Consider the following 13,065-nt stretch of genomic DNA (forward strand, 5'->3'; position numbering starts at 1 on the left):
CAGTGGGGGGCCAAAGGGGGCAATTGCACGGGCCTGGCATTTCAAAGGGGCCCGGAGCTCCCAGCTGCTGCTGCTGCTACTTCAGCAGCCGTGGTGACTGGAAGCCCAGGCCCCTTTGAACCGTGGCTTTGATGGCTGGGGGGGACAGTGCCTTGGTCCAGGCGGCGCTAAGGGCTGATTGTCCTAGGCCCTGCCCCTTACACCCTTGGCCTTGCTCCTTCGGGGCATGGAGCCAGGGCCCCTCCCACCTTGCCCCAGGGCCTGCAGTGGCTGTCAGCCCTGCTGCAAGGGATATATAATCTAACCCCCTGCCGGGATGCAGGATCTGTTGTGTCTTAACCATCCCACAGGCGGCTCCAGCCTCCTCTGAGGCTTCCAGGGAAGGAGCCGCGGTGCCCTCCCCAAGCATCTGTCCCATGGGCCTCCTGTTCTCACAGCTGGGCCGTTCCCCTGAGATTTCTTCTCCCTGCTGTGCAGCGGTTGGACCCCGCTGCCTCTTGGCCGCCCTCTGTGGCAAGCGAGAGCAACGGCTCGCCAGCTTTCCTGGAGCAGCCTTTCAACCAGCTGAAGACCCTCTCCCCCCCCCCCCCCCCCCCGCTTCATCTCCTCTTTACTAAACTAAACAGGCCCAGTGACTGCAGCCTCTCCTCCTCCAGCGGCATCCATCCCTTTGATCTTCCTTGTCACTCGCCTCTGGGCCCTTTGCAGTTCCTCTACGCCCTTCGTAGACACTGGGGACCAAAACTGGACACTACTGCAGCCAAGGCCTCGCCAGTGCCATGCTGCGCGGTACAGTCACCTCCCAGGACTGGGCCGCTGTCAATGCAGCCAGACTTGCCTTTGCTTTCTTTTGCAACAGCATCGCCGTGCTGCCGTGTGCCGAGACAGTGACCCATGACAACGCCCGGCTCCTGTCAGCCACGCGGCAGCCACGTCCGGCTCTCCCCGGTCTGTCTTTGTGTGCTTGGCTTTCCGTCCCGAAACAGGCACCTTACCTTTGTCTTTGTTGAATTTCCTTTTGCCGTCTCTAGCCCCATTCTCCTGCCTATCAAAACCCCTTTGAAGTTTAGCTCTGTCCTCCAAAGTATTGGCAACCCCCCCTCCCCAGCTCTATGTCATTGGCAAATTTGATCAGTCTGCTCTTTAGATCTCCATCCTGGTCATGAATACAGATTTTAAACAAGGCTGTACCCAAAACAGAAGCCTGTAGAAGCCCATTGGAGCCCTCCCTCCAATCTGCCATGGCTCTACGCTGTTCAGTACATAAGGAGCTCGAAAGCTGCAGAGCCAAGGGATCGTTGCTCCAGTACAACCTGGGTAAGCAACATGGGGGAGGCAAAGACGCCATCAGGGAGACTATGCACCTGCCGGAATCGTAGCCTCTGAACCAGGCACTGACTAGAGGCCGCTAACCACTGCCCAGAGCTGATGGCCCTCGCCACAGCCAGAATCGTTGCGTCGGAGACGTGACCCATGGGGGTTGGGCACATGGGCCTGGGCGAAGGTGGGGGTTGGGCACATGGGCCTGGGCGAAGGTGGGCGTGACAGGGACTCGGCCCTTCGTAGGCATGATCCATTTTCTGCCCAAGTTCTGTCCACAGCCAGCTGCTGAAGGGGAACCAAGATGTCAGCTCCCGAGGCAGGATGAGGGCGGCTCTGGACACGCCCCCAGCAGCAAGCCTGGGACGTGCCGAACCAACTGCGAAGGGCCGTGTCTGTGCGGCGCTGCTGCCCACCAGAAGAGCCACGGATGCTCCAGAAGATGCTTCAGGCAAGGGCTCAGGGCGGCTCTTTCTCAGGAGCAGTTGATGGCTTGTGCCCGCAGAGCCCTGCCGCAGGCTGCCCTAGACGCCCCACTGCCCCGGGGAAAACAGCTCCACGAGCACAGCTACAGCCAGCCAGCAATAGCACCGGCAGCCCACCAAACCCAGGGACCATCTGGCAAGGCCCTGCCTTAGTGCACCAATAGATTGCTGCACGTGTTGACACACCGCCTGTGCTGGTGGCAGAAAGCAAGCATGGTTCAGGATGGCCACTGCTGCTAGTGACACCCTGAGCAAGCGGCCCAGTGCCCCTGGGTGAGCTGCGGGAAGGGGGTCAGGCTGCATGATCTCCCACTTTCTACTGCTGGAAATGAAGGTGGCTACAGACTCAGGCATCCAGCCACAAGCAGCCCGGAGAGGATCCTCACCAGGGCCCGGAGGAGCAGAAGGGCATTTTCAAATTAAAACCCAGCTGAGTGTGTGGGCTGGAATCGCACTGTGCACAGAGAGCCTCCGAACGGAGGGCTGTCGTGCAAACAACACGTGCCTCACGCCTGAGCACTGGCAGCTCTCTGGATGGGCGTAGAGAGTGCTTGCTGGCCAGGACCGCGTGCTCAGCTCTGCTCCTCCGCAGCGGGGCGTGGCACGGCCAGTTGTGGGATAATTGCCAGCAGAGTGTGGGAGCTGAGTTATTTACCTGCAAGTTAAACACCAGCTGCTATCCATATTGCGGGAGGTCAGTGCCTTGCCCGATACAAGAAGTCATTCGGTGCCTGGCAAACTGAAGGCCCGTTTGGTGAGAGATGCTATTCCAGACACGGCATTCACTACACCAGATCCCAGTTTGCCTAGGAAGAAATCAGGAAGTTTGCCCACAAATGGGAATTTAACCAGCACGTCTCCTCCGGGGAATGCACAGATCAACTCGGCTATAAGAGCTAAGAGACCCTCACACAAGCTGTTTCTTCTGGCTCAGGCCCCTCGTTAACATTGTGGACACAGGAATGTCTCTTCACAGGGGATCCAAACCGTCCAGCACAGACACTGACGGGCAAAAGGCCCACCCCGTGGTGCCAGTGTGGGAAGACCTGTTGCAGGGGGGAGATTCCACCGAGGGGAGGAGCCAACGATCAGAGCAAATAGGCAGTGGGGTATGACGGGCCAGCCAGTCACCCGCCAGCTTTGGAGATGGGCACTGCGGTGGGGAGCCAGACTTTAGCGGGACACCAGGACCATATTCGGGGGGTGCAGCAGCCCCCACGGCATGCGGGAGACAAGAGATACGAAGGCTCAGGAGACACTTACCAGCCAGCAGCAGCCCCGCTGCCCTGCAAGCCCCCAAAGATAGAGCCCAGCCCGAATGCAGCTGCAGAAGCAGCCGGAGGCCAGCCCCACAGGGAGGGAGGAGCGATGCCACAGGGATCGTGGTTTGTTGGAGCCGGAGGAAGGGAGATAGAGACAGGCGGCTTCCATGGGGCTGCCTGCTGAGAGCAGACTGTAAGCAGCTGAGAATGTGGTAAAGACAGGACCCCGGCTCGGCTCAGCGCCAGCAGCGGCTGGCGGAAGGGGCACAGGGTGGGGGCTGGTCGTCGGAGCCTTGTCTTAAGGTGCACGTTTGTGAAGGGGGGAAGAGGTTTCGTAAGCAGCGAGACTGGAGCCAGCGGGGCCATGTCCCTGGAGGGGCTGGTGGTGATGGGATCCGCGAGCACCTGGAATGCAGGGAGATAGGCTGCAAGCTGCTGAGCCGCGTGGACAGGCCGTTCAAACTTCCTCGTTTTACCCTGCGCTCAGCTTCACCCTCCAGACACACGGCTGGAGCAGGGCCAGTCGTGCCGGGTCTCTGCGAGCTGTGCTGCTGCTGGGCACCCCCGGTGAGCTCACGACCCTCTGAGAACTCAGACCTCTGGGTTGGCATTGACCGCCCAGCGTGGCGCCCAGCAGACTGCCCCGGGACCCCACGCCGAAGGCAGCAAGCACACTGAGGCTGCCCCTCTGGGCTTGGTGTAGCCACTGCTCCCCACGGACCGGCGGGAGGGGAAGAAACCTGAGAGCGCTGGCAGAGAGGGTCCCCTCCCTGCATGACTCCTTTCAGAGTCCCTTTGACTCTACCAAGGTGAGCTTATCCAGAGCCCAGCAGCCCTGGCAGGGGCAGACCCAAGCTGTCCAGAAGGGCATGAACCCCACCGCAGGGCAGCCACACCGGTGGTAAGCTTATAAGAAGCACAAGGGATCTTTTTCAGGGGAAAAGGCAATACACCACATTTATTGAAAAGACAGTGGCGAAGCCGTTATCATAAAGACAAGCCCACACATACATCTAGGCTGTGTCTAGACTGGCAAGATTTTCCAGAAAATCAGCTGTCTACACTGGCCGCTTGAATTTCCGGAAGAGCACTGACGATCTCATGTAAAATCATCAGTGCTTTTCCGGAATTACTGTGCTGCTCCCGTTCGGGCAAAAGTCTTTTTCCGAAAGACTTTTGCGCAAAAGGGCCAGTGTAGACAGCAGAGATTTGTTTTCCGCAAAAAAGGCCCGATCACGAAAATGGCGATCGGGGCTTTTTTGCGGAAAAGCGCGTCTAGATTGGCCATGGATGCTTTTCCGCAAAAAGTGCTTTTGTGGAAAAGCATCCTGCCAATCTAGACGCGCTTTTCCGAAAATGCTTTTAATGGAAAAGTTTTCCGTTAAAAGCATTTTTGGAAAATCATGCCAGTGTCGATGTAGCCACAGGGTGTGTCTAGACTACATGGCTCCATCGCCGGAGCCATGTAGATTAGGTTTCTAGACATAGCAAAATGAAGCAGCGATTTAAATAATCATCGCCACTTCATTTACATCAAAATGGCCGCCGCGCTGAGCCGATCAGCTGTTTGGCGGCACAGCGCAGTAGTCTGGACGCGCCGTGGTTGACTAGGGAAGCCCTTGTCGACCGCCCCATTATGCCTCGTGGACTTCCCTGGTCAACCGCGGCGCGTCCAGACTACCACGCTGTGCCGCCAAACAGCTGATCGGCACAGCGCGGCGGCCATGTTGATGTAAATGAAGCGGCAATTATTTAAATCACCGCTTCAGTTTGCTATGTCTAGTAAACTAACCTACATGATGAGCCATGTAGTCTAGACACACACACACACACACACACACACACACGTCCTTCAGATGGTGCGTAGTTACCAGTCTGTCATGGCTCAAGTCAGTGTCACTGGCCAGGCCAGGCTGACAGAGCGAGGGGTTGGGGTTCCTCTGACTCTTCTGAGGCTCGGCTTGCAGGACTGAACCCAGAGTCCCAATGGCCAGAGCCCCCCTTCTTCTCAGGTACATTCCCGGTTGGGGCTGTGGGTGCAGTGTCAGGCTGCAACCCTCCATCCTTGGGGAGTCCGTCTGTCTTTCCAGAGTTATCCTTTGCGAGGACTGTCGGCTGCCCAGCGGTGTCTCACTCGCGGGGGGGGGGTGTCTCTGCCTGTCTCCGGGGTTGTCAGTGCTGCTCATGTAATTCAGCCGCAGACACAAGGGCTGTTTCCTCCTTATCTTCTAAGTTTCCACTTCTTCTTGATTACCTGGGCATCCGTGCTGGCTGCCACACTCACCCCCCTCCACTCACACCACACAACTGAGCAGTTTCAGACAAGAATAGTTACTAAATGACACAACTTGGTGACACAGACAAGGAGTAAGACTCAATTTGTAATGCTAAGAGGGAGCAAGGCCTTCCAGGGACATTATCTAATCGTGAGAGACAGAGAGAGAGAAGCTACAGAACTTATAACCTCAAATCATCGGGCATCACACTTAGTCTCCTGACCAATACTAGCCAACACTAAAACACCGTGGCCTGGCCACGAGAGTCCATTGGACATGGCAGTGGAATAGAGACACTAGGACGTGGCAGGGAGAAAACCGGCCATGCAGAGAGTGGAGGAAATTGGTGGAGAAAGCCGCACCCTGTGTGGGCGGACGGGAAAGTTCTGGCGGGTGGGGAGGCTGCGCCGCTCGGCTGCTCCCTCCCTCCCCTTCACCAGACACAGGTGGCATGGCTGGAAACCCGGCTGCCCCCGCGGGGCGAAGGGCCAATTCCTCTTTCTGGGATCTCTTGGCCCCTTGTTCTCCTGGACGGGACCGGGTGGGAGGCAGCTCTGCCCTCTGAGGGGAGCTCCCCTCCCCGGCCTGGGACACGTCTCCCCTGCGCTGCCGAGCCCCAGGGGGTGAGCTCCCTCCCCTGCCAGCGACAACAGGGACTTGGCAAGTGTCCCCAGAGACCTGGGGGCCTTTCCTGCGTCTCTCTTCAGCGGAGTCCTGGGGCCGGGGAAACTGCCTCCCTGTTTGGTTCCTGCCCTGACGAGACGGCTTCCTGCTGGCAGCCCAGCCCCACCCGCCGGGACGCCCCCGTGCTGGAAACACATTTCTAGCCACAGGGGGACCCCCAACAAGTCTGGTCCCTGGAGCGGGGCTGAAGCTTGGGCAGTGCCGCCTCGGAGCCAGTGCCTGGACCCAGCGACGGCGCTGCCAGCCGGCCAGCCGCAGCACCAGGGCAGCCTGCGGCGCCTTCTCTCGGCTCGCTCCCTGCTAGCGGCTCTCCCGGGAGGAGCCAGGCCGGATCTCCCAGGGCAGGGGTGCGCGGCACTCACACCTCAGCCGTGGTGGGCACACGAGCGGGGGAGCAGCCGTGACACGTCACTCGCGAGGGGACTCGGCTGAGGGCAGAGCCGTCCTGCCAGGTGAAACTCGGTGCCCTAGTTCCTGGCCTGGCCGCCTGGCCCGGAGGACGAATGTGCAATGCATGCAAATCCTGCTCCCAGTGGGAGGTGTGCTTTCATTCTCAGGTGGCTGTGGAGGTGGAATAATGGGAACAGGTCGGCACTGGGTGGGGGCCTCATTCCTTACCCTCCTGCCAGTGGGCGGGGGAGATGGCCGGGAGAACAAGGAAGTGGAGAGAAGAGGTGGCCTGCCTTCAGCTTCAAGAGCTCCCCTTTGGAAGCGGGGCAGTCGTCCTGAGCTGGAGCCCAGCCTCTGCCTCCTGGGGAGCAGTGCCTGTTCGGGAGGCGACAAGGACACCAGCCCCCCAGGATTTCACACGAGCCCTGGCCCGCCGGATGGGAGCCGGCAGATGCTGCTCCCTGAGGTTCTAGAGGTGCCGAGAGGCCTTTGCCCCACAACCCACATCCTTCTTGGCAGGGCCCTTTACTCAGGAACCGGGGCAGCGCTGCTCATTGAAGAGATTTTGAAGGAGCATCAGTGCAGCCCCTGGCTGGCGGCTCACCCCGTCCTGGCCTGGGGTCACATTTTCCTCTTTGGACCCTGATGCAGTGAGAAAACTCTCGCCCCGTCTCCCTGCTGCCCCTGCTGCACACGGGATCCTTGTGGGGGAAAGGCAACACACCACATTTATTGAGAATACAAAGTAAAAAGTGAACGCGTGTGCACGCTCACACGCACACGCATACGCACACACGCACGCACACGCACGCGCACACGCACGCGCACACACACGCGCACACGCTCACACGCACACACACGCACACACGCACACACACGCTCACACGCACACGCATACGCACACACACACGCACGCACACGCACACGCACACGCACGCGCGCACACGCACACGCACACGCTCACACGCACACACGCACACCGTCCTGCTAATGATGTCACAGTGATGACTTTGGACGGGTCTCAGGGCAGTAGTGAGTCATGAGGCCCCCTCCTTTCTTCACACTAATAGCAAACACAGCGCTGGGCCAGACCTTTCTGCTAATGGGGACGGATGGCCAGGTACACTGAGGCACACTCCATTGCATAAGGCTGCATTTGAGCTACCCAGCCGTGGCTCCGGCGCAGAGCCCGCACTGCTCCTGGGTCAGCTCCTGCCAAGAAATGGAGCTCGAGGGTCGGGGCTGGGACGATCAGACCGAGGTGCTGCTGACCCACCTCTGCAGTCTGGGGGGCTGCTCACCGCTGGCTTTGCTCCTGACTCTGGGGTCTCAGCCGTTCGTGGTGGACAATCACTCCCTTCCCAGTGCAGGCTGCTGCCCGGGGGCATTCTGTAGCCCCTGCTCCTGCCCAGCCTGAGGCCAGTGGGAGAAGGAGGAGGCCTGGGTAGGGCTGCCGGATGGTGTCACCAAAAACACCGGACACCCCCCAAAAAAAGCGTCTGGCTGCCAAAATGAAGTCGCAGCCCCGTTAATTGCCGGGCCGCCCCCCCCCCCCCCCCGTTGCCTATGGCCGGCGTTTTCTCAATTCCTTTACCGGGCAGTAGCACAAATCCCAGACTGTCCGGGTCAACACCGGAGCCCTGGCAGCCCCCGGCCTGGGGCACCCAGTGAAGGTCTCTGCCTCGCCTGCCATGGACAGAGCAGTTCACTCCGCAGTCAGGTCCAATTGAGCCTGGGGCCTGAGGAGAGGCGCCGGCTGCGGCCCAGCCCAGGCAGCGCTGAATGGGGGAGAAGCCGACAGAAGAGACATCTTGCCTTTAATGCAGGGAGAGTCATCTATGACTTGCCGGGGTGGTTCTAGGCCGCAGCAGCGGCGGGAGACGCAGGCGCAGCTGTAACCCAGACAGCCACACACCTGCAGTGCCTGGCCGGAGGGTGGCACCGTCCCTCTCACGTCCCGCCCTGGGCGCTGCTCCCCAGGTTGGCACCAGTCTCAGGCTATTGCAGCGAGCCCTGTGTGGGGTGCGCCTTAGAGCCGGCCGGAGGCTGGCACTGGTGCAGAACGCAGCCACCTGCTTCCTGAGCGGGGCACGTCTCCGGGAGCGTGAGACCCCTGCTCCGCGATCAGCACCGGCTGCCTGTCGCTCTCTGCCACCCAAACCAGCCTGGGACCAGCCTTACTTCAGGGATCACCTTTGTCCCAGGCCAGACGGCCACAGCACGGCTACACTCCCGCAGCACCATGCAGTCAAGGGGCAGATTTCTCCTCCTAGGGCTCCCCTCCCTCCGGGCCGAGCCACCACCTGCATCTGGGAGTTTCTAGGTGTAGCTGCTGCTCAGGAGCTGTGCAGGGCCCTCAGCTGCACCATCCCCGGAGAGCCATGCGCTGCAGGCTCCGCTGCACAGTCCGACCGACCCCGCCGCTCCCAGCTCCCCGACGCCAGCACCTCTCTACAGCTGGCGGGAGCGTTTCTCTGCGGGCCAGGACCCTTGTTCCTGCTCCGGTCAAGCTCTGGCCTAGAGAGATGATGCCATCGGGGGTGGCAGGTTTGCAAAAGCTTTCGCGGTGTCCAGAATGTGCAAAGCCCGCACCCCTCCCTAACTCAGACTCTCCGCCCCACCACCAGCTGCCTGAGGCTGAGGGGGAGCTTGGTGGGAAGGGACGTGGGCTTTGGGAGGGAGTCTGGGTGCAGAGGAGTGAGGGGTGGAGCTCTAGGGGGCCTGAGGGGCAGGCTCTGGGAGGGAATGTGAGTGCAGGACAAGGTGAGGGATGCTGGCTCTGGGGTGGAGTCTGGGTGCAGGCTCTGGGAGGAAGTTAGGGGGCTACAGAGGGAAGGTAATTAGAGGGCAGGGCAGGAACATGCGGGAGAGAATACAAGCTCTGGAGGGAGTGGGGTGCACAACGGGTGGGTGGGGGTACCCCACTTATCTAGGGGCACCCCCCTCTGACAGTGGCTCCTGGGGAGGCAGGACTCTCCGTGTGTGCTCCTCCGGCCATCCAGCCCCGTGTGCTCTCCCCAGGTGACCCCCAATCCCGTCTGCCACACCCAGGTGAATTAAAATGCCCGGGGGGCCGTGGCCATCACCACCAGCAGCACAGTGGGGTTAGACCAGCTGCTGGCACAGGGTCTCAGTGCCACACCCTGAGCAGCTCTGTCCTTCTCCTGCATCTCTGCCTCCTCCCCTCCACCTCGGGACTGGGCCGGCCAGTTCTGGGCCAGATGGAATCCAGAGAGAGATGCCGAGTTGCCTGTGGGGGACGCTGGGGGTGTTCCTGTGTTTAACTGCGACTGGCTGAGCAGCAGTTCAGCAGAAAAGGCCCTGGGGGTTCCAGTGGATGAGAAGCTGGAGGTGAGTCAACAGGGGCCCTTGTAGCCAAGAAGGCCAATGGCATATTGGGGAGCATTAGGAGAAGTATTACTGACAGATCTAGGGAAGTGATTATTCCCCTTTATTCGGCTCTGGTGAGGCCACATCTGGAGTGTTGCATCCAGAACTGGGCCCCCCATTACAGAAAGGATGTGGACGCATTGGAGAGGGGCCAGCAGAAGGCGACCAAAATGATTAGGGGCTGGAGCACTTCACTAGTGAGGAGAGTCTGAGGGACTTGGGTCTGTTTAATCTGCAGAAGAGCAGAGTGAGGGGGGATTTGAGAGCAGCCTGCAACTCCCTGCAGGGGGGTCCAGAGAGGCTGGCGAGAGGCTGTTCTCAGTGGGGGCAGATGGCAGAACAAGGAGCAATGGGCTCAAGTTGCAGTGGGGGAGGTCTAGGTTGGAGATTAGGAAAAACTATTTCCCTAGGCGGGTGGGGAAGCGCTGGGCTGGGTTCCTGAGGGAGGGGTTGGAATCTCCATCCCTAGAGGTGTTTCAGTCCTGGCTGGACAAAGCCCTGGCGGGGCTGGTTGAGTTGGGCTGGTCCTGCTCTGGGCCGGGGGCTGGACCCGGTGACTCCCGAGGTCTCTGCCAGCCCTGGGACTCTGTCTTTCTTAAGCCCCAGAGGCTGGGCTGGTCCTGTGTCATGTATTACTGGGGGGGGGGGCACAGTCCCTCCACACCCTGGGGGAGCAGGGCTATCTCCACAGCACCCCAGGCAGCACCTCTGAGATGGGGTCCAGGGACACACTCCAGACTGTCTATGGAATAGGGATTTGGAGGGGAAGGGTTGGGGTGGATTTTTCCCATCAGCCCCTCCCCATAGCTGGGGGGGTGTCATTCAGGTAGGGCAGACCCAGCTCAGAGCCTGTGTCCCCTCTCCCCAGCAAGGCCAGCTGTGGGGATCAGGCCTGGGTGCCATTGCCAGGTGAGTCAGGCACCTTCTCCAGGTGTCTGAGTTCAGGCTGAGTCCAGGCGGGCGAGTCTCTCAGGAAGGGTGAGCGCATGGGGTGCCAGCAGGGCCCCGGCCAGCGTGGACAGGTCAGGCCAGTCCCTCAGATGCCCAGGCCCCCCGCCCTGTGGGGCTGCTCTTGCCCTGCCAGGCTGGTGTCCCAGAGAGGCTCTGGGTCACTGCATCTCGTGGTTTGGATTCCCCCGCCTTTGATATTCGTATTTCCATATCAGAAGCTAGGAATGGAACACGTCCAGCCTGACAACTAGCTTCATTAACACAGGTCCTGCAGGTCACTGGATTCTGAGTGTCCACTCAACGCATCTACCCCCGGAAGATCATGACCTAACATGTCAGTCTCTGAGGTGCCGCGGGACCGCTTGTTGTTTTCAGATTGTAAGAGGAACTCAAGATCGGAACCCAGTTCTACTACTTCTCCGGCTAAGGGGCCGAGAAGAACAGCTAAGAGACTCACGGGGATGCCCCCCAGGCTACCCCAGCTAATACAAGAGGTCAGAGAGGAGGAAGAAAGGCCGCCAGTGAGTCGTGGGAAGCCCTGACATCTGAGCCAGCCAGCACAGCTCCCCTGCAAACAGCCGGTGTACTGATGGTGAGCACCAGAGAGGAACTCGCCCAGCAAGCGTAAGCCCTAACAGAACGGATGGCTGAATCGTAACACACCATGGACCACACTAAGATGTCCAGAAACAAGGAGTCCCAGGCTGTGATGATGGAGAAGTCCACATTTAGAGCCAGGCAAAGGGGAAAGCACAGTTCTGCTACCGTGTGGTCAAGATGGGCACAGTGCTGCCAATTGCTGTAATGAGGAAAATCCCTGCTTAGTGTATGGAAAGCTAAGGATCAGTTGGGAGGGGCCAGGAAACTGCCACAGGGAATGGGGATGGATTTGCAAGAACCTTGGAGGAACATGAAGGACGATTTCTTAAGGGCTGGACATGTCGGAAGCCTGTGGACCAGCACTTTCCATTGCTAGGAGCCAGTTCTGCAGAACATCAGTATGAGTGAGGTCTGAGTACGGATCCAGGTAAAATAGAAGCATGGCCATGCCCCAGCACTTACAGGGAGCTTACGACCTTCCTCGGATTTAGTGGTTACTGTCTGTGACGTAGTGGGGGTACTTGCTGGGCTGTGGTGACCCCTGCTGTCTGGAGCAAGACCCAGCAGGGAAAACCTCACTATGCAAAGGTAATGCCAAACTTGTTGAACCAGTGGCCAGACACCCCCCATGGAGAGGAACAAAGGAAGGTGGATGCTGCCCTGGCTGGGGGGCAGGGCTGGAAGAGGGTTAGTTAGTTCCTATCTGGAAGGCAGGGAATAAGGAGCTGGGGAGGGGGCTGGGACTCCCCTATCTCAAGGGGGGCACTGAGGCCTCTTAGCCCCAGTTCCTGTAACCAGATTACATCTGTGCTGCGCTGTGCTGGAGGAGCAATAAACCACCCTCAATTCCACTGGCTGGTGCAGTCTGTTTGTGCCATTTCGGGGTGCAGGAGACGGGGAACCCCCAACGCGCCGTCACACTGTCGCAGGTTTGTGAAGAATTATGCTGCCGTTTTGAAGCCTCTAAATGATCTTACTAGGGGATACCCATCCAGCAAGCACAAGTATAAGTTCAAAGGTCAGGGGAGGTCTCCCAAGCAGAAGCAGTAGGCTCCAGAGTCCTTAGACCACGATGGGACAAGAGCCGTGAGAGGGATTTTTGAGAAATCGTTAACTGCCTGACTCATGCTCCTGTCTTAGTCTTTGCTGACCCAAGCAAGCCATTCACCCCACGTGCAGATGGCAGGTTGCTGCTCGTATGGTGTGGACAGACAACAATCCACTGACGTACGTGTTGACAAGTGCTACACTGGATGCTGCGGGGTAGAGATGGGAGGCCGCCTGGGCTAGCTACGAGTTCAGCATTCATCCCCAGTCAGGGAGATGCAGACACGCCCCATCCGCTGCTGCCATTGGAAATCCCTGTGATTCCTATGGATGGTATAAACACTATCTGCAATGGAAGTTAGAGGCCCACAAGAGTCTTCATGGCTGCGTTGCAGAGCCAGTGGTCCTGCCCTCTGAGAGCGGGCCATCTGCCTCAGTGAATTATATTGTGCTGGGCCAATCTCCATTGCGCAGGCTCAATTCTACTGACTAGCAAAAGCCCAACTGCAGGATGCTGACATTAGTGACACATTACTTGCAAAAAGAGACGGGCAACCTCCCGTTGCAATTATTCCATCCGCCCCGAGGGCAACTACTATGGAGGGAATGGAGCAAGCGGAGGTCATGTCCACGCTGGCAGATGCCAAGCCCTAGTAGTAA

Source organism: Pelodiscus sinensis, chromosome 17 (genome assembly GCF_052426305.1).
Source record: "Pelodiscus sinensis isolate ZL-2025 chromosome 17, ASM5242630v1, whole genome shotgun sequence".
Lineage (NCBI taxonomy): Eukaryota > Metazoa > Chordata > Testudines > Trionychidae > Pelodiscus > Pelodiscus sinensis.